The sequence below is a fragment of the Macaca nemestrina genome, chromosome 4 (genome assembly GCF_043159975.1).
Source record: "Macaca nemestrina isolate mMacNem1 chromosome 4, mMacNem.hap1, whole genome shotgun sequence".
NCBI lineage: Eukaryota > Metazoa > Chordata > Mammalia > Primates > Cercopithecidae > Macaca > Macaca nemestrina.
Genome location: NC_092128.1, coordinates 174,139,432 through 174,166,640, shown reverse-complemented (window position 1 = coordinate 174,166,640; position 27,209 = coordinate 174,139,432). Strand labels below are relative to the sequence as shown.

Below are 27,209 nucleotides of genomic sequence, written 5' to 3'. Positions count from 1 at the left end.
CTAGTTCTTTTTGTGCTTCCTACTGAAATAAAATCTCTTTTAGTGGATGATGCAACCCTAGCTATTATCATTCATTATCGTCTTAGAAGGGATTAGCTGACCATGGCAAATTGATAATGAAAGTGCACATCCTGTAAACACAGGTGGAAGGAGACACAAGCATCCAGGAAAGAGAGACCCAGGGAGCCCAATGTCACAATTTGTCCCAGGGCAGTGACTTGTAAATGTCTAACTGGGGCCCTATCATCGTATCAATGGCTGGATGGTCAGCTCAGCTCCGGCACTTTGATTGCTGGCAACAGAAGCTACCTCTAGCTAATGATAAGGAGAGAAAAATAAAGAAATGTACTGGAAGGATATGGGATAGCACACAGAACTGAAGAAAAAATAAGCAATAAATGATGAATAAATAAGCAATAAGTGGGACAAGCATGTGGGCAGAGTAAGAAGAATAATGGACAGTGTCTGGGAGCATCACTTTTGGGAAAAATCTGCTCCAAATGTTTTCTGTCTTTGGAGTTTGCTGCACAATATTTGAATCGTTGTTGGGGACAGGGAGAATCCGACCTAGTTTATTACCCCTGAATCAGGAAAGGGGAGGCATCCTAAATGACAACTCCATCAACACCACCAGCGAGGATGAGGGTGATTCTCCACAGGAGGGCAAGACGTTGCCCCCAAATCAAGTGAGATGGGCTTTGGGCTCCTCGTAACAATAGATGTCGTCTCCAGGTAGCTAGAAGTTTTCTAATGCTTTCTAAATGGGAGAAAAATTTTTTTCTATTTACTTTCCATAAAAATGTCAAGGCTTCTAAACAACTTTTGTCAAGACTTAAACACAAGGGCACTTGTAAACTGGGTAATGAAAACTGAAGAAGAGGGGACAATTGGTAGAGGCTGCACATGAGTCCAAAGTCCCCTTTGGAGACTCATGACTTTATTTTCATTCTGAAATCTTAAAAAGGTAAGTGATCTACAACGATCTCAGAATTTCTAAGAGGAGTTTATATAAGATTGTGTATAAAGTCAATAGAATATGTGGAGAAAATGTGGACTTTTGAGTTGGAGGGGTTTATAAACTCAGATTTTTTTTTTTTTTGCAATTGTTTCCTTCGTAATATGGAAATAACCAGATCTCTTAAGATTTTGTAAGGTACCTGAAGCTCTTGGTATATATTAAGCCTTAATACATGCTAGCTTTCTTCCCTCCCACTGTGTTTTTATGTATATGTTCCTCTTTATGTATGAATCATATATACTAATGTAGTTTTCCTTTCCCTATAATGAGCTGAAAACAAATTCTCTTCTCCTCAATTCTATTTTTCTTCTTTGGAGCTGATGTTGGTAACAGGAGTACACAGCCAACAAGTTCATCCCTATCCTGAGGTTCGTATTACAAGATACAATCATTTTTCCCTTGGCGGTAGATGAGACAATTTATATCTCTGGTTGTCTTAAACATCTCCTACAACAAGTCAGTTATAGTTTAAAGTCTAAATGAAATCCTCTGTGGATTTGGATCATGGCTAGAAGCAAGGCCATCAAGTTAGGAGTGCTTGATTGAGCAAAGTTAAAAAAAAAAAAAAAGGCTTAGAACAACTAAATTACAATGAATGGTAGTAATATGTCATTCACGGCAACTTCAGTATTCTCAAATATTTTGTTTGATTTGCTCAACCAATTCCTCATATTAAAATGGATTGATGGGGTGAGTCTTCCTAATTTTTATTTTAAATGGGGCTGAAAGTAGAAACTGTTGTAGAAATAAACAAGAAGCTGTTTAAGGAGACAACCAGAGGGAGAAGCAGCAGATAATCTTGGAACATGTAGGAGAAAGAGCAAGTCATCTCACAAAATATGGTAAGAAAAATCACCATCCCTGCCCCAGCCCAAGTGAGAGAGTAATCCAGGATACCCAGAACATGGAAAAGGCACTTCAAAGTCAACCAGAACAAAATTGGAATTCCAGCCTTGCCGCTTTCTTTCTAGTTGCTGATCAACTTTGGAAACATGTCTTAGCCTCTTTGATTTTCATTGTTCTTATCTGTAGGATAAGGCTAAAAAATATCTCCATTTGCAGGACTCCTGTGAGGATGAATTGAGAATGTAAAGCACTTTGGAGTGGTTGGAACATACAAAACATTTGATAAATGATGTAGTGTTATTGTCTTAATATATTTAATATAGTATATATTCTAAGATGTATATTAAAATATGCATGCATTAAGATTTGACCTGAAAAATGGGGAATTATGTTTTATTATGTGAAAATTAATAATCTTATAATAATTATGAATAGTAATCATATTAAATCTTTTTTTTTTTTTTTTTTTTTTGAGATGGAGTTTCACTCTTGTTGCCCAGGCTGGAGTGCAATGGTGTGATCTTGGCTCACTGCAACCTCCACCTCCTGAGTTCAAGTGATTCTCCTGCCTCAGCCTCTCGAATAGCTGGGATTACAGGCATGCACCACCATGCTCGGCTAATTTTGTATTTTTAGTGGAGATAGGGTTTCTCCATGTTGGTCAGGCTGGTCTCGAACTCCCGACCTCAGGTGATCCACCTGACTCAGACTTCCAAAGTGCTGGGATTACAGGCACGAGCCACTGTGCCTAACCCATATTCATTCTTACATAAAAATGCTGAAACTTGAGGTGATACAGATAAGAAAAAACATGGGGTTGGGGTCAGAAAATTTTCAGTTTCTTCTGATTGGTGGCTGACATGTTTGAGTAAGTTACTAAAACTTGCTGAATTTCAGTGTCTTTATCCATACAGAGGGGATAATAGCACTTACTTTTTAGAGTTTTGGGAGGATTATAAAACAACTAATGAAGACTGCCTAGCATATGGTAAACAAAAAACACCTGTTCTCTTCCCTTTTTGGTATTGTTCTGAGACTACTATATAATCCTACTATATCTCGTAGTCACTTTAGAATACAGACAGAATACAGAGTCTCAAAATCTCACAGATAGCATATAACATATTAGAATCATCAAATACAAATATAAAATTTAAAAGTGAACCTGGTGAATATTTCAACTCCACTAACTGATGCATCAGGGCTTCTGATGTGTCCCTGGTAAGTAAGTCGCTAGGTAATTTCTGTAGTACTAAGCCCTTACTACCTTAGAACAGAGAGGCCATTCCTTTGAGGCAGTTTTAATTGTCAGAAAGTTCTTAATATTGAACGGAAATCTCCTCCTGGCAATTTCCCTTCAGTGGTTATAGTTCTAGATGTTGATCATATTCACATTGCAGCCCTTTGTTTATTTTAAGTCTGCTGTCTTAGAACAGCACCCGGCCAATGGTAGGTACTTAGCAACTGTTTCCTCAGTGAATGAATGAGTGGATGAATGGGACAAGAAATGAGAACCATTTAACAGTGTGAGTGCTTTACTGCCTATGCTGAGAACATTAGCACAATTTCTTTTGCACAAAATGGTAATATATTGTATCAGTCATGGTACAATAAAGACAGCAGAACAATTATGAGTTTTATAGAATAAGGGATTTATCATAGGAATAAGGCCTTATACCATTATGGAAGGGGCTGGAGAAGTATAGTTTACAAGGAGGGTTGGGAGGATCAGAGAAATGTCTATAACCGTGCCTTCTGAAATGCTAGTGCAAGTGGACAAGGGCAGAGTTCACAAAGGAATATGTGAAGGCAGGGACAGCAGCTGAGGAGTGAAACTGGGAAGGAGCCTGGGAACCCTGTTGTTGCCTCTGCATCTGGTTATGGGCCTGGAAAGACTGTTGGCCCGTGTGTTCAGGCTTTCCAGAGAAAAAGAACCAGTAGAATCTATCTGCCTGCCTATCTATCTATCTATCTATCTATCTATCTATCTATCTATCTACCTACCTACCTATCTATCATCTATCCATCTATCTGTATATCATCTGTCTGTGTATCATCTGTGTATCATCTATCTATCTATCTATCTATCTATCATCTATCTATCAATCATCTATCTATATCTATCCATCTATCTGTCTATCATCTATCTGTGTATCTGTCTCTACCTATCTATCCATCCATCCACCCATCTTTCTATCTATGGAATTGCCTCACGTGTTTACGAAGTCTGGGAAGTCTTAAAATCTGCAGGGAGACTGTCAAGCCTGAGATCCTGGAGAGCTGGTAGTGCAGATAAAGGCTGAAGGCAGTCTGTTGGAGAAGTTCCTCTTGCTCAAGGAGGCTGATCTTTTTGTTCAGTTCAAGCCTTTAATGTGTTGGATGAGGCCCACCCACATTATGGAAGGCAATCTACTTTACCTAAAGTTCACTGATTTAAATGTTAATCTCATCTCAAAACACCCTCTGAGTTGACATATAAAATTACCCATCACAGTCAGCAAAGCTTGCAGTCAGGAAGAAGAGCTAGATACAGAGGAGGGAAAACATGAATGAGGGCTGGAATCTGCCAGCACTTCTGCCTCTATCCCTTGTTGCGCTAACAATGATGGTCTTTGAAGAGTCAATGGCTACCGTTCACTTCTGCCTTCCAAATCTTGCTCAGGTTTCCCAGAAGATAATTCTGGGAATCATAGTGCTAGTAGACCAGTTGGCATGCATAAAACTACATAGTCAACCCATTGTTAACTTGGCATCATATATACCTTTTTAACTTATATTTAACTTTCTAACATGTTGCAACCACCCCTCAAGCAACCTCACACCTGCTAACCTTCTTGCCCCAAAAGGATACAAAGTCTCATGTGTCATCTAATCCATCTCTGGGTGATGTTATTACCCTTTAAGCTGCATCACACTTTTCCGTTGATATCTTGTAGCCTGAATACTGAGGTATAAGACTAACCAACTGTTAGTACATCTGATGATCAATACTAGCTTAATGGGAGAAGGGGAAGAAAGGAACATAATTGGTTAATATACACACAAATATTCATATGAAAGTAAGAAAAACAATAGTCAAAATTACTAGTCTTTGTTTTTATAACTGGACAGACAGGCTTAACTGGTGTTATCATTCCCTTCTTCCTCTGCCCATTCCTGCTGGTCATCGTTCTTTCTGAGTGGGATAACTAAAAGTTTCATTCCTTATTATACAATATGATATAACTAGCTATAACTTCCCTGCCAAGTGTTGTCCCCAAGCTGGTGTCATAACTAAGTTTCCCAAAGGTTATTCAGCTGTTCTATCAGACCAGTGGCTAATTGGGAGCATGGTAAGACTAGTCAGTACTATACATGTGAGCTTATTGTCATATTTTATTTGATAGAATATGATCTCCTGGTTTGGAAACAAGGCTGTGTGTGACACTTTGATAATTAACGAGGCCTTCTCTGAGTCTACAAGAACTGATTTTGGCAGGAGCATTGTGGGCGGGGAAGGCACATTTACATGCAGAGTGAGTGTCTTATCCAGTGAGAACAAACCACTGCCCTTCCATGGTGCCTCCAGATGACTAGAAGATTCTCTCAGGTAGTGAAGCTACATCAGAGATTCAGGGATGGGCTCTGCTGCTGGCAGATTGAGCACTCAGCAGTGGCTGGATCAGATCCACCTTACTGAGTCCATATATAACCTTCAACTCTACCACCACGGCCAATTGATTAATGAGGTTGTTGGGCAAGAAGTGGGATGACGTGGAAAACAGCCAAATGGATATCCGCATACTAGGTCATCTTGTCCATGTTATTAATAAGATCCTCCTCTGCTGAGATAACTCTTCAGTGAGCAGTCACATGGAATCTGAACAATTTTACACGGTGGGCATTCAGAGAACTCCATTTATATTCCCTTTCTCAATAATTATTTTGTCGTCATTTTTTCTAATCATGTTTTTCCCCCCACAGACTCTGCCCAATCAGTCAAATATGAAGCTACTTCCCATAAATCAGTGTAGATCTCTACCTGCTGGGAGGATTTCACTTCCTATTGTCCCTCACAGCCACACCTGGGTGGGCTGTGGTGCTATCGTTGTCTATTTCTGAGTGATGCTTGCATATCATGCAGAACCATCTAAATCAGGCCTAACATTTCCTTTTCAGTCAACTGAAATGAGGAACTCACCACAAGACCACTTCTATTGTTACATGAAAACACCCACTACGTTTAGTAGCTTAAAAGAATAACAATTTTATTTGATTGCTATTCTGTGGGTCAGGAATTCACAAGGTGCATAGTGGGAACAGCTTGCCTCTGCTCCATGTGATATATGCTGGACTGGACCACATCAGATGACTGACGAGATCATTACGTCTGGGGCCTCAGTTCTCGCTGTTGCTTGCACTCTGATTCTCCTTCGTATCCTCTCCTTCTGTTTGTGTCATCCTCACCTCATCAGTCTGGAAGAATAGCTGTACTTCTATGGCTGTGCAGAGCTCCTAGCAGCAACAAAGCTGGGATGCAGCCCTTCTAAAGGCTCAGTTCCAGAGCTGCAGAGCATCACCTCCACTGAATTCTAGTGTTTATAAAGTAACCTGGTTTATTCAGCATCAATTGAAGGTGCAAGAGCTACACCAGGGCATGAATTTTGGGAGGCATAATTCTTTGAGAACTTCTGCAACTGACCAGTGTACGTACTTTTGGAATTTTTTTTTAAAGAAAATGTTGTTGCCTACATAAAAATCATAGACTGGGCCGGGCATGGTGGCTCATGCCTGTAATCCCAGCACTTTGGGAGGCCAAGGTGGGCAGATCACAAGGTCAGGAGTTTGAGATCAGCCTGGCCAACATGGTGAAACCCCGTCTCTACTAAAAATACAAAATTAGTCAGATGTGGTGGTGGACGCCTGTAATCTCAGTTACCTGGGAGGCTGAGGCAGGAGAATCGGTTGAAACTGGTAGGTGGAGGTTGTAGTGAGCCTAGATCATGCCACTGCACTCCAGCCTGGGCAACAAGAGCAAAACTCTGTCTCAAAAAAAAAAAAAAAAAAAATCATAGCCCCATAGCTCTATAACCTATAATTTACATACAGAGGGATAATGTATATTGCAATATTCAGGGTTTCTCCTAACATCATAGAAATACATTGATAGTGATAGCTCTTGAGTGAAAGGCAAATTCATTCTCTTGTTTCTCTGTTGGAAATACCACAGGAATAGTAAATGAAATGTCCCCAGCCGTGGTCGTATTTATTTTTCCTGCACTGCTCATTGGCTGTTATCAAACCTTTAGAATAAACTTGTTCAGCAAGTTTATTGGGCATTGCTCGGTGTCCCAAATTGCTAGCTGATATTTTAAAATCTGATCTCATGTGTTTTTCTTCCTCGTCACCACTTGTGATCCTGTCGCTCTTTGGCCGTTTAAACTAAGCCACAAATCTCAGGCTGTCAGTGAAGGGAAGACTAAAAAGAACACAGCATGAACAAAGAGTTGAATCCTTAGCTTTTTGTTCTAAAATGAGCTTTTATAATTCTTAATAGAGTGATAGCATTTTGTATTTGTAAAATCTGAACTTTTTAGGGAAGAAAATATGTGGGGCTTTAAGGCAGCTATTGCTTGGAGGATAAGAATGTAGAACTTACATCTTAAACAACAGAATAGAAGAAGATGTGAGATTACTAAGAGCAGTTTCCCTCCAAAAAGACTAAGTACAGTCACTTCAGACAACTGTTCGGCAGTTTCTGATAAAGTGAAACATTCATCTACCCTTTGACCCAGCAAGTTTACACCTTGTCTAGGGACACATAGTGCTAGTAGATCAATTTACCCAAGAGAAATAAAAATATATGTCCGAAAGTATTTGTATGTAAACATTCATAGCAATTTTATTCATAGTATTAAAAAATTGGGAATAATCTAAATGTCTATTAGGTGACTAGATAAACAAGCTGTAAAATTTTCATATGGATTTTAAAGATGTGACTTACTTAACAGAAGAGAAGGTATATGAAATTCTTGAATTATGTAGAGAAAGAGGATTATTCCCCTTTAATCTGTGTTACTGGAAGAGTTTTTTTCTAGTACTGAGGCATTGGTACAGAGCTTCCGGAAAGTTAACACACCAAGGAAGAACTGAAGTCTCTTCAAGCAAAGGATGAAGACAAGGATGAAAATGAAAATGAAAAAGCTGCATCTTCTGCTGCTACTATGGAAGAAGACTCAGAAGCATCTTCCTCAAGGACAGGTGATAGCTCACAGGGAGACAACAATTTGCACAAATTAGGCCCCGGTCATGTGTCTATGGATATTGATGCCATTAACAAGGTCTACACCAGATTGCTCTCTAATGAAAAAATTCAAACAGCCTTTCTCAATGCACTTGTATATTTGTCACCTAATGTGGAATGTGGCTTGATGTATCACAACGTATACTCTCAAGATCCTAATTATCTGAATTTGTTCATTATCGTAATGGAGAATAGAAATCTCCACAGTCCTGAATATCTGGAAATGGCTTTGCCATGATTTTGCAAAGCAATGAGCAAGCTACCCCTTGCAGCCCAAGGAAAACTGATCAGACTGTGGTCTAAATACAATGCAGACCAGATTTGGAGAATGATGGAGACATATCAGCAACTTATTACCTACAAAGTCGTAAGCAATGAATTTAACAGTCGAAATCTAGTGAACGATGATGATGCCATTGTTGCTGCTTCGAAGTGCTTGAAAATGGTTTACTATGCAAATGTAGTGGGAGGGGAAGTGGACACAAACCACAATGAGGAAGATGATGAAGAGTCCATCCCTGAGTCCAGTGAGCTTACACTTCAGGAGAAGAAAGAAGAAACAAGAAAGGTCCTTGAGTGGACCCTCTGGAAACTGAACTTGGTGTTAAAACCCTGGATAGTCAAAAATCACTTACTCCTTTTGAAGAGTTTATTAATGAACCACTGAAGGAGGTTCTAGAAATGCATAAAGATTATACTGTTTTCAAAGTAGAAGCAGAGAACAAATTCTCTTTTATGGCATATCCCTTTATAGTGTATGCTGTCACAAAGAATCTGGGATCATATTACAACAACAGAATTCACATGTACAGTGAACAAAGAATCACTGTTCTCTACAGCTTAGTTCAAGGACAGCAGTTGAATCCATATTTGAGACTCATCGTTAGATATGACCATATAATAGATGATGCATTTGTCTGGCTAGAGATGATTACTATGGAAAATCCTGCAGACTTGAAGAAGCAGTTCTATGTGAAATTTGAAGGAGAACAAGGAGTTGATGAGGGAGGTGTTTCCAAATAATTTTTTCAGCTGATTGTGGAGGAAATCTTCAATCCAGATATTGGTATGTTCACATACGATGAACCTACAAAATTGCTTTGGTTTAATCCATCTTCTTTTCTTTTCCTTTTTTGAGATGTAGTCTCGTTCTGTCACCCAGGCTGGAGTACAGTGGCACGATCTCCGCTCACTGCAACCTCCGCCTCCTGGGTTCACGCCATTCTACTGCCTCAGCCTCCCAAGTAGCTGGGACTACAGGCGCCCACCACCACGCCTGGCTAATTTTTTTTTTTTGTACCCTTTAGTAGAGACAGGGTTTCACTATGTTAGCCAGGATGGTCTCAATCTCCTGACTTCGTGATCCGCCCACCACGGCCTCCCAAAGTGCTGGGATTACAGGCGTGAGCCACCATGCCCAGCTAATCCATCTTTTCAAACTGAGGGTCAGTTTACTCTGATTGGCATAGTACTGGGTCTGGCTATTTACAATAACTGTATACTGGATGTACATTTTCCCATGGTTGTCTACAGGAAGCTAACGGGGAAAAAAGGAACTTTTCGTGACTTGGGAGACTCTCACCCAGTTCTGTATCAGAGTTAAAAAGATTTGTTGGCGTATGAAGGGAATGTGGAAGATGACATGATGATCACTTTCCAGGTATCACAGACAGATCTTTTTGGTAACTCAATGATGTATGATCTAAAGGAAAATGGTGATAAAATTCCAATGACAAATGAAAACAGGAAGGAATTTGTCAATCTTTATTCTGACTACATTCTCAATAAATCAGTAGATAAACAGTTCAAGGCTTTTTGGAGAGGTTTTCATATGGTGACCAATGAATCGCCCTTAAAGTATTTATTCAGACCAGAAGAAATTGAATTGTTTATATGTGGAAGCCAGAATCTAGATTTCCAAGCACTAGAAGAAACTACGGAATAAGATGGTGGCTATACCAGGGACTCCATTCTGATTAGGGAGTTCTGGGAAATCATTAATTCATTTACATATGAACAGAAAAGACTCTTCTTGCCGTTTACAATGGGCACAGACAGAGCACTTGTGGGAGGAGTAGGAAAATTAAAGAAGATTATAGCCCAAAATGGCCCAGACACAGAAAGGTTACCTACATCTCATACTTGCTTTCATGTGCTTTTACTTCCGGAATATTCAAGCAAAGAAAAACTTAAAGAGAGATTGTTGAAGGCCATCACATATGTCAAAGGATTTGGCATGCTGTAAAACAAAACAAAATAAAACAAAAAAAAAGGAAGAAAAAATTAAAAACATTTAAAAATAAAACAAGAGGGATAAATTTTTGGTGGTAATAGTGTCCCAGTACAAAAAGGCTGTAAGAAAACCACAGTGGTCACCTATGTCTGTGACTCCCTTCTGGGAACATGTGGGCCGGAACAGCAGATTTCAGCTACATGTATGAACAAATCCTTTATTATTATTATAATTTTTTGAGTGAAAGTGTTACATATTCTTTCACTTGTATGTACAGAGAGGTTTTTCTGAGTATTTATTTTAAGGGTTAAATCACTTTTGCTTGTGTTTATTACTGCTTGAGGTTGAGCCTTTTGAGTATTTAAAAAATAAATACCAACAGAACTACTCTCCCAAGCAAAATATTGCCACCATTTGTAGACCATGTAACCTTCAAGTATGTGCTGCTTTTTTGTCCCTGTATCTAACTCAAATCAGGAGCTATATATATTTTTTAGTGATTTGCTTTTGAAACCTGAAATTTTGAAAACAGTGTGATGCAATTACTGCTCTTCTAACCCCCAAAGAGTTTTCTGTGCAAAATCTTGAGAATCAATAAAGATGGATGGGAGAAATTGGAAAAAAAATTTCATACAATGTAACATAATGGAATAAATTACTAATAGTGCCACATGCATGCATCTCAAAAACATGACGCTGAGTGGATGAAGCCAGACCCCAAATAGCACACACTGCATGATTTCATTTTTATGAAATTCTGGCACACTCAAAATTAATCTGTGATGATAGAAATCAGAAAAGTGCCTAGGAGTGATAATTGATGGGGGAGTGGGAAGCATAAGAAAAATTTCTGGGGTGATAGAATATTCTATATCTTGATAAGGCTATAGGTTACAAAAGTGTATACATTTATTAAAACTCATTGAATTGTTCATATACTCTATGTAAGTTATACCTTAGTGAAAGAAAGGAGATAGCAGTCTATCTAGCGGAAGCGAGGAGGAGATTTGGAGAGAAAGTACACGTGGTTTGGATACTAGTGTGTACTGAAGATACCTCTTTCCCCAGCCTTGCTGACCACACTTTGTTTCTCTTGACCCAAGAATGTCCAACAAGGCATCGGAGACTGTATGGCTAAGGTGTCCAGGTAATGAACTGAGAGAGTCTAACAGAATCTAGCCGATATGTTTGGCTGTGTTCCCACCCAAATCTCATCTTGAGCTGTAGCTCCCATAATCCTCATGGTTTGTGGGAGGGATCTGGTGGGAGGTAATTGAATCATGGGGACAGATTTTTTCCCATGATGTTCTTGTGATAGCGAATATGTCCTGTGAGAACTGAGGTTTTATAAAGGACAATTATTTTGCACACACTCTCTTGCCCATCACCATGTAAGACGTCCCTTTGCTCCTCCTTTGCCTTCCGCCATGATCGTGAGGCCTCCCCAGCCATGTGGAACTGTGAGTCCATTAAACCTCTTTTTCTTTATAAACTACCCAGTCTCTGGTATTTCTTCACAGCAGTATGAAAATGGACTAATACACTAGACCTCACTGTGTATGAGGTAGAGCAAAGAAAAGCCACTTAGATTTTCCCAATCCCTTCATTCTATGTCCTCTTTTCCTATTGGAGGTAGGTTGCAGCATTCTGGGACAGAGCTAGTGAACCTAAGGGAAACTTGATTGGGTTTAGAGGAAGTCAGTTGTAGATGCCAACTCCAGTTGCCCCTTACACCTGGTGCCAGGACAATGCAAACCCACCCACCAGTAAAAACCATTCCCAGGGAGAAAGGAGCTGAGGAACAAAGGCTTGAATTGACTGAGTTTAATATTGAGTCGCTACATTTTAAAATGGTAGCAATTGAGTTTAACTTGAATGACAAGGTAAGATGTTTCAATCGTCAAGGAGAAATATGTTCTCAAGAGCCAAGTTGATTTTAGTTAAACAAAATCTTCTCATCCTCAATAGGTGCTCAGAGCCATTTATAAGAATCTTCCTCTCTCTTTCCCTCTCTCAAATAAACATTAATAACTTAAGGCTATATTTGTGAGAGGAAATTCTACAGCACCTACCAGTGGGCATGTGAGCTCAGCTGAGGTGGCAGGGAAGAACTCCAGACATGAAATTGATAGAATTACAAAAATTAAAATGCAGCAACATTTAGAAATATGACACTAACCGTGAAAAATAATTTTTGCAATTATAGACCAAAATATGATTTTTTTTCAAGGATGAATGGTATCTGGAAAAAAGCACTGACAATTTAAAAATGAAAACTAAAAATTACTTTGTCAGCAACATTTTAAAGATTTTTTTAAAAAAGTGAACTTAAACATATTTTTATTTGATACTCTGATAATTTCAATTATTTGCTTCAGTGGTCAATTCATCTGGTAATTTTGAATGAATTTTTAATATGGAAGCCTGCACTTATGGAAAAATAACCTTTCATGTAGGGCATTGTAAAGCTTCCGTTACTGATCTATATGAACAATTAAAATTATTTAGAGCATGTTACCTAATGACATGGAAACAGAGAAATCTTAGCTGCTGAGCTAGAGGAGGGTCTCTTATTGGGATTGTGTTTTCTCAGTCTAATTCGTGCATTCCTCTGAGTTTCTATAACTGAATCCATGTATTATTTTTCCAAATTGAACTAGTTTTTTTCTGATAATTTCTTATGAGTGTTTCAATCACCTTTCAGGCAAAATGCAGTGAATCATGGTGTTTTAAGCACCCCAAGACATGAATTTTCCAGAAAGTGGAGAAGCTGTATTGTTCAGGGATGATATGGTTTGGCCGTGTCCCCACCCAAATCTCATCTTGATTTGTAGCTCCTATGATTCCCATGTGTTGTGGGAGGGACCCGGTGGGAGGTGATTGAATCATGGGGGCAGGTCTTCACAATGCTGTTCTCATGATAGTGAATAAGTGTTATGAGATCTGATGGCTTTATGAAGGGGAGTTTCCCTACACAAGCCGTCTTTGCCTCCCACCTTACATGTAAGATGGGCTTTTGCTGCTCCTTGCCTTCCACCATGATTACGAGGCCTCCCTAGTCATGTGGAACTGTGAGCTCATTAAACCTGTTTTTCTTTATAAATTACCCAGTCTCACGTATGTCTTTATTAGCAGCGAGAGAATGAGCTAATACAAGGGACATTGAGGCACTGACTACCCTCACCCCCTGGAGGAGGATAGGGCCTTGCTAGTGCTAATTTGGGTTCAAAAAGCAGGAGAGCTTGATGTTTGTAAAAGTTTTGTTAAAGGGTAGCACACAGATTTTAATGTACCTCATTTATTTTAATATAAATGCTTCTGAAATGATGATATATAAGCCATGTATATTAAAAGGGCAGTGACTTGGCAGTTTTCCACCAAGACCTTACCTTGAGCCAAAAAAATCAATGGTGACTACATGCCCTCCATGAAACATTTTGAGGGTAAAGTATATCACATCTGTTTCTGCCCTGCATGGCCACTATGCTTTCAGTAGGGTTTGTAACCTTGCTGAAGTAGTGTGGGAATATAATCTAATCTCACAGTGGGGTATGAATTTGTGGTTACTCCCCATCAATATATATAGCCCACCAGAAAAATCTATAAAATTTTTGGAAAAATTTTATTTTTCCTTTGCAGAAAGAAGCATTATTAAGAATAGGTAGGTTCTATGCTTTCAGGGGCTAAATGTTCAACATAATCCAAGGATGTTGGGTATCTCTGGAAGTGACTTGTCACTGTTTCATGGTTGACTCAAGTCCAGTAGTGCAAAGAGACTTTCAGTTTAGTGGGAGAAATCCTTTAGAGATTGAGAGTGAAGAACTGGTATAAATATATATGTATATAATATATAAAACAATGAACTGAATTGTGTCCCTCAAAAATTTGTGTGTTGAAGCCTTAACCGCCATTGTGATTGTATTTAGAGATTGAGTTTTTAGGAGGCAATTAAGGGTAGGTGAGGTCGTAAGGGTGGGTCCCTAAACTGATAGGATTAATGTCCTTATAAGAAGAGAGAGAAACCAGCTGGGCATGGTGGCTTATGCCTGTAATCCTAGCACTTTGGGAGGCTGAGGTAGGCAGATTAGGTTAGAGAGCTCGGGAGTTAAAGACCAACCTGGGCAACATGGTGAAACCCTGTCTCTACTAAAATACAAAAAATTAGACGGCCATTGTGGTGCACACCTGTAATCCCAGGTACTCGGGAGGCTGAGGCAAGAGAATCCTTTGAACCCCGGAGGCAGAGGTTACAGTAAGCCAAGATTGCGCCACTGCACTCTAGCCGGGGCGACAGGCCAAGACTCCGTCTCAAGAAAAAAAAAAGAGAGAGAGAGAGAGTGAGAGAGCGAGAAAGGGAGAGCTTTGCTTTGCTCTCTCTTTCTCTCTCTGTCATATAAGAACATAGGGAGAAGGTGGCTGTCTACAAGCCAAGAGAAGAGGCCTCAGAATGAAACATAGCTTGCTGGCACCTTAATCTTGGACTTCTCAGCCTCTAGAATGGTGATAAATAAATTTCTGTTGTCTAAGCCACCCAGTCTGTGGCATTTCGTTATGGCAACCTAACCAAACTAATACAATTATTGAGCACCGATTTAAGTATTTATTGAGTTTCACAAGCTATATGTGCTTGCTGGGTTGTTAGATTTATTCAATCAGTTGTTTTACACACACACATCACACACACACACACACACACACACACACACACACACACACACACACACAAGATACCAGTATTCACCTTTAGAAGTGGGCATGGTGGTTAAACCTTATGACAGATGAAGCCAGTTCTGGGGTGCTATCAGAGTGGTTCTGCAGTCACTGGCCAGGTTACCTGATTTTATCCTCTAGTGACATCCCACAGTGAAGCCACACAGGCCTTTACATTATTCAAATTCCTGACTAAGTAATCTGTTTCTCTCTGGTGATGGATTTCTTAACCTTGGGTCTACAGGTAGACTTCATGGTTTTATACATTTCATGAAATTTTATGCCAAATATATCTATGTGCATTTTCAGAGGAGAGAATTTGTAGTTTTAAACAGATTCCCTAGTAATTCCAGACTCTAAGGTTAAGACCAATGGCTTCAGGCCAACGTGTGGTGGAGATCTTATCAATAGTGAAGAGTCCAGCTCCAGGTTAAAGTCCTGGGTACGATCTCTCAGGTCTGACCAAAGACAATTGCAAGGCTTTTCCTGGCAGGTCTCAGGGGAGAAAGTTGACCTCCCCACATTGCAGTCTCTGGAGGAGGGAGGTGCAGTCAAGGATTCAAATCCCCCCACACTTACTGCTCATACACTTATGGATATTCACATTCACAGCCAAGACATCTCCATTTGGGGTCCTCCTTATCTATAGCCCTGCGAGAGCGGGGGCACTTTTCAGGTACATCCACCAAGATGTTCCTTATGGGGGGACCTTGACTAAGACTCTTCTCTCCATTGGGTACTCTGACCTAGTACCTTTTAACCCTAGTTCTTCCCCCTCCCTCCTTTTTCTCTTTCTTTGTCTCTTGCCTTCACTCTTGTGATAAATGAATAAAGGCCTGGTTGTTTCTTTCAGTTTGGCTTGTTGTCCCCCTTGATCACCTTGGGATCTGGCAGCTCAACAGGAGCCGAGGTACTTTAAGAGGTCACACTAAAATAATCATTTACGGGAGATCTTTACAGAAGAACATGAATATCTCAGAGACATGGTTAATTCCAAGGAGCCTCAAAATGACCCATGCTCTTAATAATTCATGTGGATTCTTCTTTACTTGGCCAGTAATCTGATTTTAGTTCTATTTGGCATTTGGAAACTGGTGAACATACTCCATCAAATTCTGGCTTTTTCTTCCAAATGTTCCACCAGGGTCACCTTTGGCCTCTGGTGTTAGTCAGACTATCCAACTACAATTATAGCACAAAACCACTCATTAGAATGGATCCCAAGCTTACACAGTAGGCTCAGAGAACAGCCACACCTGCCCCGTGTTAGGCACCTCGCCCATGCATTTGTGCACACACTCAGGCTTATATGCATTTATTTCACTCAGTAACTTTTACTCGTCTATTTGGCATTTTCCAATTATCTTAGAACCGAGGCCTTACTACTCCTATGTAACTGAGTTGGACAGGAAGATGAGGGCAGGGCATTGACATATGTTAAGCAGTGGCCTTTAAGAACTATGAAAAATGCTTTTATAAACCTTATCTCCTGTGATCCTTCCATGAGTGTCATTTCGCAGAAGAGGATATGGATTCGCAGGTTAAGTAACATGCCCAAGGGAGCAAGTGGAGGCTTTGGGATATGATTGCAAAGTCTGTGTCCTTTACCCCCATCCGCCACAGTATTTCCCTGGATGGAGGTCTGCTCTGTCCAACTTACCATTGTCTATTGAAGTTATCCATGATGTAATAAGACTACTCTGTTAATGTTTGTATTAGTCTGTTCAGGCTGCGATAACAAAATACCACAGGCTGGGTGGCTTAAACAACAGAAATATATTTTCTCACAGTTCAGGAGGCTGGAACTCCAAAATCAAGGCCCGTGGGATTGTTTTTTTCTGAGGCCTCTCTCCTTGGCTTGTAGCTGGACCACCTCCTTGCTGTGAACTCATGTGGTCTTCTCTCCGTGTGTGCACATTCCTAGTGTTTCTCTAGTGTGCCCAAATATCCTTTTTTTTTTTTTTTTAGATGGAGTCTCGCTATGTTGCCCAGGCTGGAGTGCAGTGGATTGATCCCGGCTCACTGCAACCTCTGCCTCCCGGGTTCAAGCGATTCTCCTGCCTCAGCCTCCTGAGTAGCTGGGACTACAGGAATGTGCATCACCACACCCAGCTAATTTTTTAAAAATATTTTTCATAGAGATGCGGTTTCATCATATTGGTCAGGCTGCTCTTGAACTCCTGACATTATGATCTGCCCTCCTCGGCATCCCAAAGTGCTGGGATTACAGGTGTGAGCCACCGGGCCTGGCCAACAAATACACTTTCATGTAGCTTTGAATTTAAAGGGCATATACAGAGTGATGCCTTTAGCATTTTAGCCTTATTAGAGCCAGAGAAATGTATTAGTATTTGATAAAGTATAGTGAAGGAAGAATATAATAATAGTGATGATAATGATGACAATGTGAACATAAAAAAATTCATTTATTGAAGGCTTATCACATGCCAGACACTTGGCTACACACATTTCTTTTTTTTTTTTTTTTTTTGAGACGGAGTCTTGCTCTGTCGCTGGGGCTGGAGCGCAGTGGCCGGATCTCAGCTCACTGCAAGCTCCGCCTCCCGGGTTTACGCCATTCTCCTGCCTCAGCCTCCTGTGTAGCTGGGACTACAGGCGCCCGCCACCTCGCCCGGCTAGTTTTTTGTATTTTTTTTAGTAGAGACGGGGTTTCACCGTGTTCGCCAGGATGGTCTCGATCTCCTGACCTCGTGATCCGCCCGTCTCGGCCTCCCAAAGTGCTGGGATTACAGGCTTGAGCCACCGCGCCCGGCCTGCTACACACATTTCTGAGAACAATTCATTCAGTCCCTACAACACATTTTTAGAGTCTTGGACCCTCAGTCTCTTCAGCTGTAACTTCTCTTAACTTCGTGGGATGGCTAATTTCATGTGTCAACTTGCCTGGGCTAAAGGATGCCCAGATAACTGAGAAAATATTATTTTAGTGTTGTCTGTGAGGGGTTTCAAGAAGAAGTTAACATTTGAATCAATCTGCTGGGTTAAAGAATCGCCCACCAATGTGGGCAGACATCACCCAATACTTTGAGTCTCTAAATAGAATGAAGAGGCAGAGGAAGGGCAAATTTGCTCTCTCTATTTGAGTTGGAACATACACCTTCTTGTGTGTCAAGAACCAAGGATATCAGAGCTCCTGGTTCTTGTAGTTTTGGACTTAGCCTGGTATACCATTGGCTCCTCTGGCTCTCAGGCCAGAGGACTTGGATTGAACTATACCACTGGCTTTCTTGCTTCCCCAACTTGCAGTGGCATATGACGGGGCTTCTTGGCTTCCAAAGTTGCATGAGACAATTTCCATTATAAACTTCTCTCTGTCTCATATATATATATGAGATATATATGTGAGACATATATATATATATATATATATATGAGACAGAGAGAAGTTTATATGAGATATATATGTGAGACATATATATATATATATATATATATATATGAGACAGAGAGAGGTTTATAAATATATGTACACACACACACACACACACACATATACACACACATTCTCTTTTCCTGTTTCTCTGGAAAACCCTGACTAATACACTTCATTAGACCTCTGTTTTCCCATCTGAAAAGTAAGGACAGTAATTTTTACCTGTAGAGTCGTTGCAAAGATTACATGAAACAGTAGACCCAAGGCCCATAGCACAGCGTCTGTTACTGAGTAAGCATTCACTAGAAATTGTATTTACGTTTGTGACTATTATAAGGAAATGTCTTTAGGCTTGTGTCCAAGGGCTGAATTCAGCTGTGTCTCTCACTCCTCCCTGAGGGCTGTGCCATGGCCAGGTGGCTTCCAATCTGTACTCACCTGTTACTGTACAGACTGTTTCTTTTTCAGTGGCAGCCCCTTAGGTCCCAAGGTGAATAGGCCACTACTTAGAAGAAGCTCATGTTTTGTGATCCCCCCCGACATTTATTACCCTATGAGAGTGGGTGATGCCCTACTCTGGGCCTGAGGGAAGCCCACAAGTGCTTTTAGAAGTCGCAGTATTATGATACCTTTCCAGCCTTCTCCTGCTTCCACTGTTCTCAACCCCTTGGCAACCCACATCCCAAAAGCAAGAGGAGGGAAATTTTCAGATGTATTTCTGTATTAGTGTTTTCTAGAGAAACAGAACCAACAAGATGTATATATGTAGGAAGAGATTTATTACAAGAAATCGGTTCATGCAATCATGGAGGCTGAGCAGTCTTAATATCTGCAGGGTGGGTTGGTAGGCTGGAGACCCAGGAGAGCTGATGGTTTGGTTCCAGTCTGAATCTGAAGGCCTGAGAACCAGGAGAGTCTGTGTTGTGGTACCAGTCCAAAGCCTGGCAGACTGAAGACTCAGGAAGAGCCTGTGCATCAGTGTGAGTCTGAAGGCAGGAAAAAATCTCATGTCAGTCAAAAGGCAGTCAGGCAGGAGAGATTCCCTCCTACTTGGGCAATAGTTGGCTTTTTAGCTCTATTTAGACCTTCAGCTGATTGGATGAGGCCCACTGACACTAGGGAAGGCAATTGCTTCACTTAGTCCATCGGTTTAAATGTTAATCCATCCAAAACACTTTTGCAGAAACACCAGGAGAAATACTTAACCTTGAATTTTGCTTGATATTCTTGAATATCAAGCACTCCATGACCCAGTCAGTTTGCCAAATAAAAGTAACCATCATAATTTTGGTTCTCATCAGTCTTGAAGAATCCTTCCTCACCCTCCAGTAAACTGGCATTTTGTTCAAAGCTTCTAAGTTATTTAAAGTTTTACACAACAATGAGGGTGAGTTTTTAATCTAAGGGGTAGGAAAGGAAGAATAGGGTGAGGAGGGAATAGCAGAAGTAATTAAAAGTAATTGTCATAATTGCTTCTTGTTAAACCCAGCTAATTGGTAAAAAGTAACAAGGAGGAGGCCATTATGCAAATATATGGCCACTCTGTTCGGCTCCAGTTGAAGATATCAGAGCAGAGAACGGGAACATTTCTACTAGCCAGTTACATGATGATCTGTTCATTGTCCTTCCTTATCAGTAACCCTTAGCCTCTTGCAGCATCAGACTTCTGCAATCTTGTTAGTTTTTCCCAAGCTGTCCAAATCCAATTCAGTATATTTAGAGTCATTCCTGACCCTTAAGTTATAGTATTTTCCTCTGTGTCTTCCAACTACTACCACCCTTTCATGCCCAGCTCAAATTCTGTCTTCCCCTTGATGCGTTCTGTGACTATTTCAGCCCTTAGTCTTCCATTTTCTCTGTATTCTTTTCTTCTTGCCTTTTCTGTACACTGACAGCTGCTTATATGACCTGTGTTACTAGAGGCTGCTTTTCCCTGTTATTTCCAGATCAGGAGAGTAAAAAACCTTACAACAAAGCTCTGTTTCTTGTGTACCTTCTTTAGTACCAAGAATAATCCCAGGAATAGAGTTGCTAATAGATACTTATGAATAATGAGTGACTCTAACATGTAAGCCAAATCGTATCATTCCTCTGGGCAAAACTCTCTAATGACTCCCCGTCTTACAAGAAAACCTAAAGTTCTATAACAGACAACATGGGATAGTTTGATCGGATCCCTTGTCCCTTCTCTTGTCTCCTTAATTCTCCACCTTGTTCACTGGAGCATCATCTAAATTGTCTTCCACGAAAACCTCTCAAGTGTAGGGGTTTCTAGGTACTGTAAGGGCAAATACAAACAAAAATAAGAGGCTGGGCCTGTAATCCCAGCACTTTGGGAGGCCGAGGCAGGTGGATCACCCGAGGTCAGGAGTTTGGGACCAGCCTGGCCAACATGGTGAAACCCTGTCTCTACTAAAAATACAAAAAATTAGCTGGGCATGGTGGCAGGCGCCTATAATCCCAGCTACTCAGGAGGCTGAGACAATAGAATTGCCCGAACCCGGGAGGTGGAGATTGCAGTAAGCTGAGATGGTCCTATTGCACTCCAGCCTGGGTGACAAGAGCCAGACTCCATCTCAAAAAAAAAAAAAAAAAAAAAAAGAAGTGTCATTGTCTCTGTTGAAAATAAGGGAAGATACCTCCTTTTTCTTAGATAATTTACTTTAGAAAATTTGTCATTGTAAATTCTCTGTCACTTTGGTAGGTGTCTTGATCCCAAACTACCTTCTATCATCAGGATATAAGAAGTTTATTTTTCCTTTGAATAAAGCCAGTTGGGAAACACAGATGGTCACTGCAATTACTCAGTGAATCTAGGATGAGCTATGTGTGACAAATCGTGCTGCCAAGTCCTCTTGTGGAGGCGTAGGTGTTGTTTATTTTGAGAACATGTATGTAACGGGCTTTATCTGCTTGGCTGTATAAAAAGGTGAGACTTCTTTCTGTCTTCACAATTTCTTAGTGGGTTGCCTGTGATGTGCACCACATTCTGGTTCAATGTTTATTCAATAACGAAATTGTTTTCTTCCTCTTGTTCCTTCGTGGGAAGTTTTCTGGGTTGGAGATGTGCTGTTGTTAATTGTATTTCTCTAACAGTACCTGCCTGGATGTTTCTAGTTGCCCTTCACACTACAGACTTCTATCTTGAGAAGGGGAAGGTGAGGACTTGTGTCTACAATTTCTTCCTCCCACCCTTTGTTTTATACTCCAGTGCATTATACAGAGTGGGTGCTACAGTCCAAACGCTACAGTCCAAATTCCTATGTTGGAATTCTAACCCCTGAGATGACGGTGTTAGGAGGTGGGGCTTTGGGAAGGTGATTAGGTAGTGAGGACATAGCCTGCATGAATGGCATTAGTGTCCTCATAAAAGGGAACCCAGAGAGCGAGCTTGCCTCTTCCACCTTGAGAGAACACAGGGAGAAGGTGCCGTCTACGAACGAGGGAGCAGACCCTCACCAGACACCAAATCTACTGGCACCTTGATCTCAGACTTCCCAGACTCCAGAACTGTGAGAAATAGATTTCTATTGATTTAAGCCATCCATTTTATGGTTTTAAAAAATAGCAGCCTGAACGGACTAAAACAGTAGGTTGTCTTTGTTCTTTTTCTTCTTGGAAAGGATTTCATTATACTATATCCTTCTTCTTCCTGGTCGCATTAATGTCTACACATTGGTTTTTTTTTTTTTTAATGGAAGAAACTCTACGATCTGTGTCTACCAGGCATATATATATATATATATATATATATATATATATATATATTTGATTTTGGAGCTGTTTAGTTTAGCTTCTCCCAAAGATAGATCCTTGGATAAAGATTTGAGTGCAAGTAGTTTATTTGGAAGGGGGAGGGAACAGACGTAGTGGAGTGGGAAAGTGAGAAATGGAGGGGAAGATGGACGCAAAGGGTGGGCTACTAAGACAGTTCCTGCAGTGGGTGACTGGCACTTAATCTCCCATGGAAACTGGAGGAATAGCAGGAAACATACATCAGAACTAGCCCACGGAGGGGTTAGGTAGCTGGGTCTTTATTAACTCCCAAGAGTCAGTGATTAAAGGCTGCTGGTGGGAGGGAGGGAGATATTCATTCCCTGGCACTTCCAAATGCTCTCACTTATGAGCAAAGCTGCCTTTAGTGGTTCAGCCAAAAGCCGGCAGGCACAGCGATGTGGATTACATCCGTGGGAGGTGTATTAGTCCATTCTCTGACTGCTATAAAGAACTACCAGGTCATGCCTGTAATCCTAGCACTTTGGGAGGCCGAGGCAGGCAAATCATGAGGTCAGGAGTTTGAGCCCAGCCTGGCCAATATGGTGAAACCCCACGCTACTAAAAATATATATATATAAATTAGCCAGGTGTGGTGGTGCATGCCTGTAGTCCCAGCTACTCTGGAGGCTGAGGCAGGAGAATCGCTTGAACCCAGGAGGAGGAGGTTGCAATGAGCCAAGATTGCACCACTGCATTCCAAACTGGGTGACAGAGTGAGACTCCATATTTAAAAACAACAACAACAAAAAACAAAAAACAGAAAAAGAACTACTAGTGACTGGGTAATTTAAGAAGAAAAGAGGTTTAATTGACTCACAGTTCTGCAGGCTGTACAGGAAGCATGACTGGGAGGCCTCAGGAAACTTACAATCACGGTGGAAAGGTGAAGGGGAAGCAAGCACCTTCTTCACATGGTGGCAAGACAGAGAGTGAAGGGGGAGGTGCTACACACTTTTATACCACCAGATCTCATAAGAACTCACTCACTATCACGAGAACAGCAAGGGGGAAGTCCACCCCCATGATTCAGTCACCTCCCACCAGGCACTTCATCCAACATGTGGGGATTACAATTCGACGTGAGATTTGGGTGGGGACACAGAGCCAAACCGTAACAGGAGGACTGCTGGCATTGAGGGTTTAACCATACAGGCGAGGCCCGGGCAGCATCTGCAGCAGGAGCCTGGGGTAGCATGTGCTCAACACCGGGATGTGCTGCCAGATCCCCACCAAGAACTGACTTGTTCCCCAGGCACTGGGAGCATGGTGAGTACACAACCTGCAGCTGTGAGCCCCTTCCAGGATTGGCTCAGCTGCTGAGCTGCTCACCCAAGCTCACACTTCTTCCCACATTTGATGACTGATCAGTATAGGAATATAAAGGCCTGGCCATCTGGCACAGCACTGCAAGGGCCAGTCTAGCTGCAGAGGACCTGAGAGGTCAGCCCAGGCTCCCTTCCTTAGGGCGGATCCTAGGGCTCTCCTTACTAAACATCCCATACTCACAACTCCTTTCCCAAATCGGTTTCCCAGAGAACTCCAGTGCTTTCATGTGGTTGCAGATATTGCCAAGAATGAAAGCACATCGGCTTGGTATCCTAGGACTAGTATGCCAGCTAAACAACGATAAAGGAGCTACAAATCCCGGTTTCCACAGGGTAAGTAAGAGTGGGTCTTTGTAAAGGCAATGATTATTTTTAATCATGATTATCTCCATTTTTTCTCAGAAAAAAAAATTATCTTCCAATCTCTTCTTTGTACCCTGTCTGATTCTTGCATTGGATCTCTTTTCCTCATTTCTGATAGCTTATTTTTCTGTCTTTAAAGGCAGTTTTTCTCTCAATCACTCAATCTTTATCAGTTGATTTCTAAGGATATATTTATTTTTCTGTACTGCCTGCCAAAAGAATTTTGGCCTGAGACTTAAAGAATTTTGGCCTGAGACTTAAAGAATTTTGGCCTGAGACTGCAGCTCTGGGCCTCGCCGGCCTGAATGCTCTGACTCTGTGGTCTTCTTTTTCCAGCTGCATTTGTTTCTCTGATGTGATGGAGGTTCTGCTTGCTGTGGCAGTAGGAGAGGTGTTTGGATTCCCTTGAGTGGGAGGAAGCACTTTCTCCTTGGTGTCCAGGCTGAAGACACACTCCCCTTGGTAGACCATCAGGGCTCCTTACATGCGATGCCACGAGTCAGCTCTCTGGCAGAAGCAGCTCGAGAGTATTACCTTGGGGTCACATAGCATCCAGGATTTCGGCTGTGCTTTTATATCCTAAAACTTAGTATGGCCCATAAATGGAGAGAAGCAATAAAAGTGTATATCAGTATATCAGTGTTTTTATACTGTATATCAGTGTTTTTACATAAACACAAAATTTCTGCTTATATACGTTTAAAAATAGCCTCCTTACATCACTGACTATAAAGACATGTATATATGTGTATGTGTGTATATATATGTGTGTATGTATATATGTACATGTGCGTATATGTACATATATGTGTGTATATACATATGTGTGTATATGTGTGTGTATATACATGTGTGTACACGTGTATATATTGTTAGCTCTGCAAGAATATGTAAGTATGTATATATTTGTGTGTGTACACACACACATATATCTCGCTAGCTCTGTAAGTCAACTCAGTTTGGGGGAATGATTTTACCACGAATATCAGATCAGTACTTTCTCAGGTATAATTTATGCCTATTACCAGAACTACACTAGTGCTGCTAAATATATATATATATATTTTGAGACAGAGTTTTGCTCTGTCGCCCAGCCTGGAGTGCAGTGGAGCGATCTCAGCTCACTGCAAGCTCCACCTCCCAGGTTCACGCCATTCTCCTGCCTCAGCCTCCCGAGTAGCTGGGACTACAGGTGCCCACCACCACGCCTGGCTAATTTTTTGTATTTTTAGTAGAGACAGAGTTTCACCATGTTAGCCAGGATGGTCTTGATCTCCTGACCTCATGATCCGCCCACCTCAGCCTCCCAAAGTGCTGGGATTACAGGTGTGAGCCACCGCGCCCGGCCAATATATTACTTTTAACAACTCTTGTGCAAGAAAGAGTTGGGCTTCAACTTTCCTCTGTAAACCTATAAACCAGCAGTGGTGAGAGAGGCAGGGTGGACCTCTCTCTTAAGCATCGGTCTCAGCTCTAGGCTGCTCTGACTCTTCTGGGGTTAAAACAGGGAGTGGGGGAGAGATGCATGCCTCTGACAATCTGACCAGAGGGTTCTCCAAATTGTGCATCTTTTGGAGCTGACTCTTGCACTCATGGGCCTCTCATCAGTGCTCTGGTATAACAATCCCTCTAGTGGACTGCTCACATCCTCCCTCACTTTCTGCATCTCATGGGACCATCCAAATTGCTTTGGCTGAGGTTGCTTCACCCTCTTGACCAGGATCCCTTCTAAATCAGCTCAGTGGCATTCCCACCCCAGATTCCTATCTGGCAGCCAGGAACCATGTATCTTTGAACAGTCACAGATAGGGGGCAAGGTTACTCTGAAACTCAGCCCTGGCTCATTGCGATGGACTGTTCAGCCCTGTCTCTCCCCTGTAGTCACTTTCCCCGCCCTGAGTCAGACAGCAGTTGGCTGTGTCTTCCAAATTCAAGGGATACAGTACACTTCCCATGGAAGTTGGCTAGAAAATGCCTAGGTTCTTGAAGACCATTTCCAAAGGAATCTCTTCCCCTTCCTAATGCTTGGCCTCTCCAGCGTATTTCATGATTGGAGATAGGAGCTTAGTGTAACTGGCCAATGGGTTCTTGCCCGCTGCCTAGACAGAGCCAATTTATCAAGATGGGGGAATTGCAATAGAGAATTTAATTCTCACAGAGCCAGCTGTACAGGAGACTGGAGTTTTATTATTACTCAAATCAGTCTCCCTGAAAATTTGAGGATCAGGGTTTTTAAGGATAATTTGGTGGGTAGGGGATCGGGAAGTGGGGGGTACTGAGTGGCTGGGTCAGGATGAAATCAGCGGGTTGAAGTGGGTCTTCTTGTTATCTTCTGTTTCTGGGTGGGATTGCAGAACTCATTGAGCCAGGTTACTTGTTTGGGTGGCATCCCTTGGTGCATCAGAAGGCAAAGTCTGCCAAATATTTCAAGTGCTGATCTTAGGTTTTACGACACTGATGTTATCCCCAGGAGCAACTCGGGGAGGTTGAGAATCTTGCAGCTGGAGCCTCTGGCTGCATGACTCTGAAGCCACACTTCCTAATCTTTTTTTTTTTTTTTTTTTTTTTTTTTTGAGATGGAGTCTCGCTTTGTCGCCCAGGCTGGAGTGCAGTGGTATAATCTTGGCTCACTGCAACTTCCACCTCCTGGGTTCAAGCAATTCTCCTGCCTCAGCCTCCCGAGTAGCTGGGACTACAGGCGCCCACCACCACACCTGGCTAATTTTTATATTTTTAGTAGAGATGGGGTTTCACCATATAGGTCAGGCTGGTCTCAAACTCCTGACCTCAGGTGAGCCACTGCACCTGGCCTCTAATCTTATAGTTCATTTGTTAGTCCTACAAAGGCAGACTGGTCCTCATGCAAGAAGGGGCTTTATCTCAGGAAAGGGCTGTTATCATCTTTGTTTTGAAGTTAAACTATAAATTCCTCCCAAAGTTAGTTTGGCCTACACCCAGGAATGAACAAGGACAGCTTAGAGGTTAAAAGCAAGAAACAGTCGGTTAGATCAGATCTCTTTCACTGTTACAATTTTCTCAGTTAAAATTATTGCAAAGAGGGTTTCAATTAGTTGCAGACTGCAGATCTAGGTTTCTACAGCTCCCTTTACAAGTCCTTCTCAGGTAGATTACCACCTTTCTTTGTAATATGAGAGCTGTTGTCACTGATGATACAGGTCCTCAGCTAAAACTAAGAGTCCTATTTTACATGTTGTTTTGCTTTAATATTTATCTCTTGGTGAATACATATACTTTTAACT

At 41.4% G+C, this 27,209-nt stretch overlaps 2 pseudogenes; both read left to right on the top strand.

The window, feature by feature from the left end:
• LOC105472742 (large ribosomal subunit protein uL11-like) overlaps positions 1-27,209 on the top strand; it is a 128,238-nt pseudogene that overhangs the window by 36,250 nt on the left and 64,779 nt on the right.
• Positions 6,910-10,504, top strand: LOC105472741 (ubiquitin-protein ligase E3A-like; annotated as a pseudogene).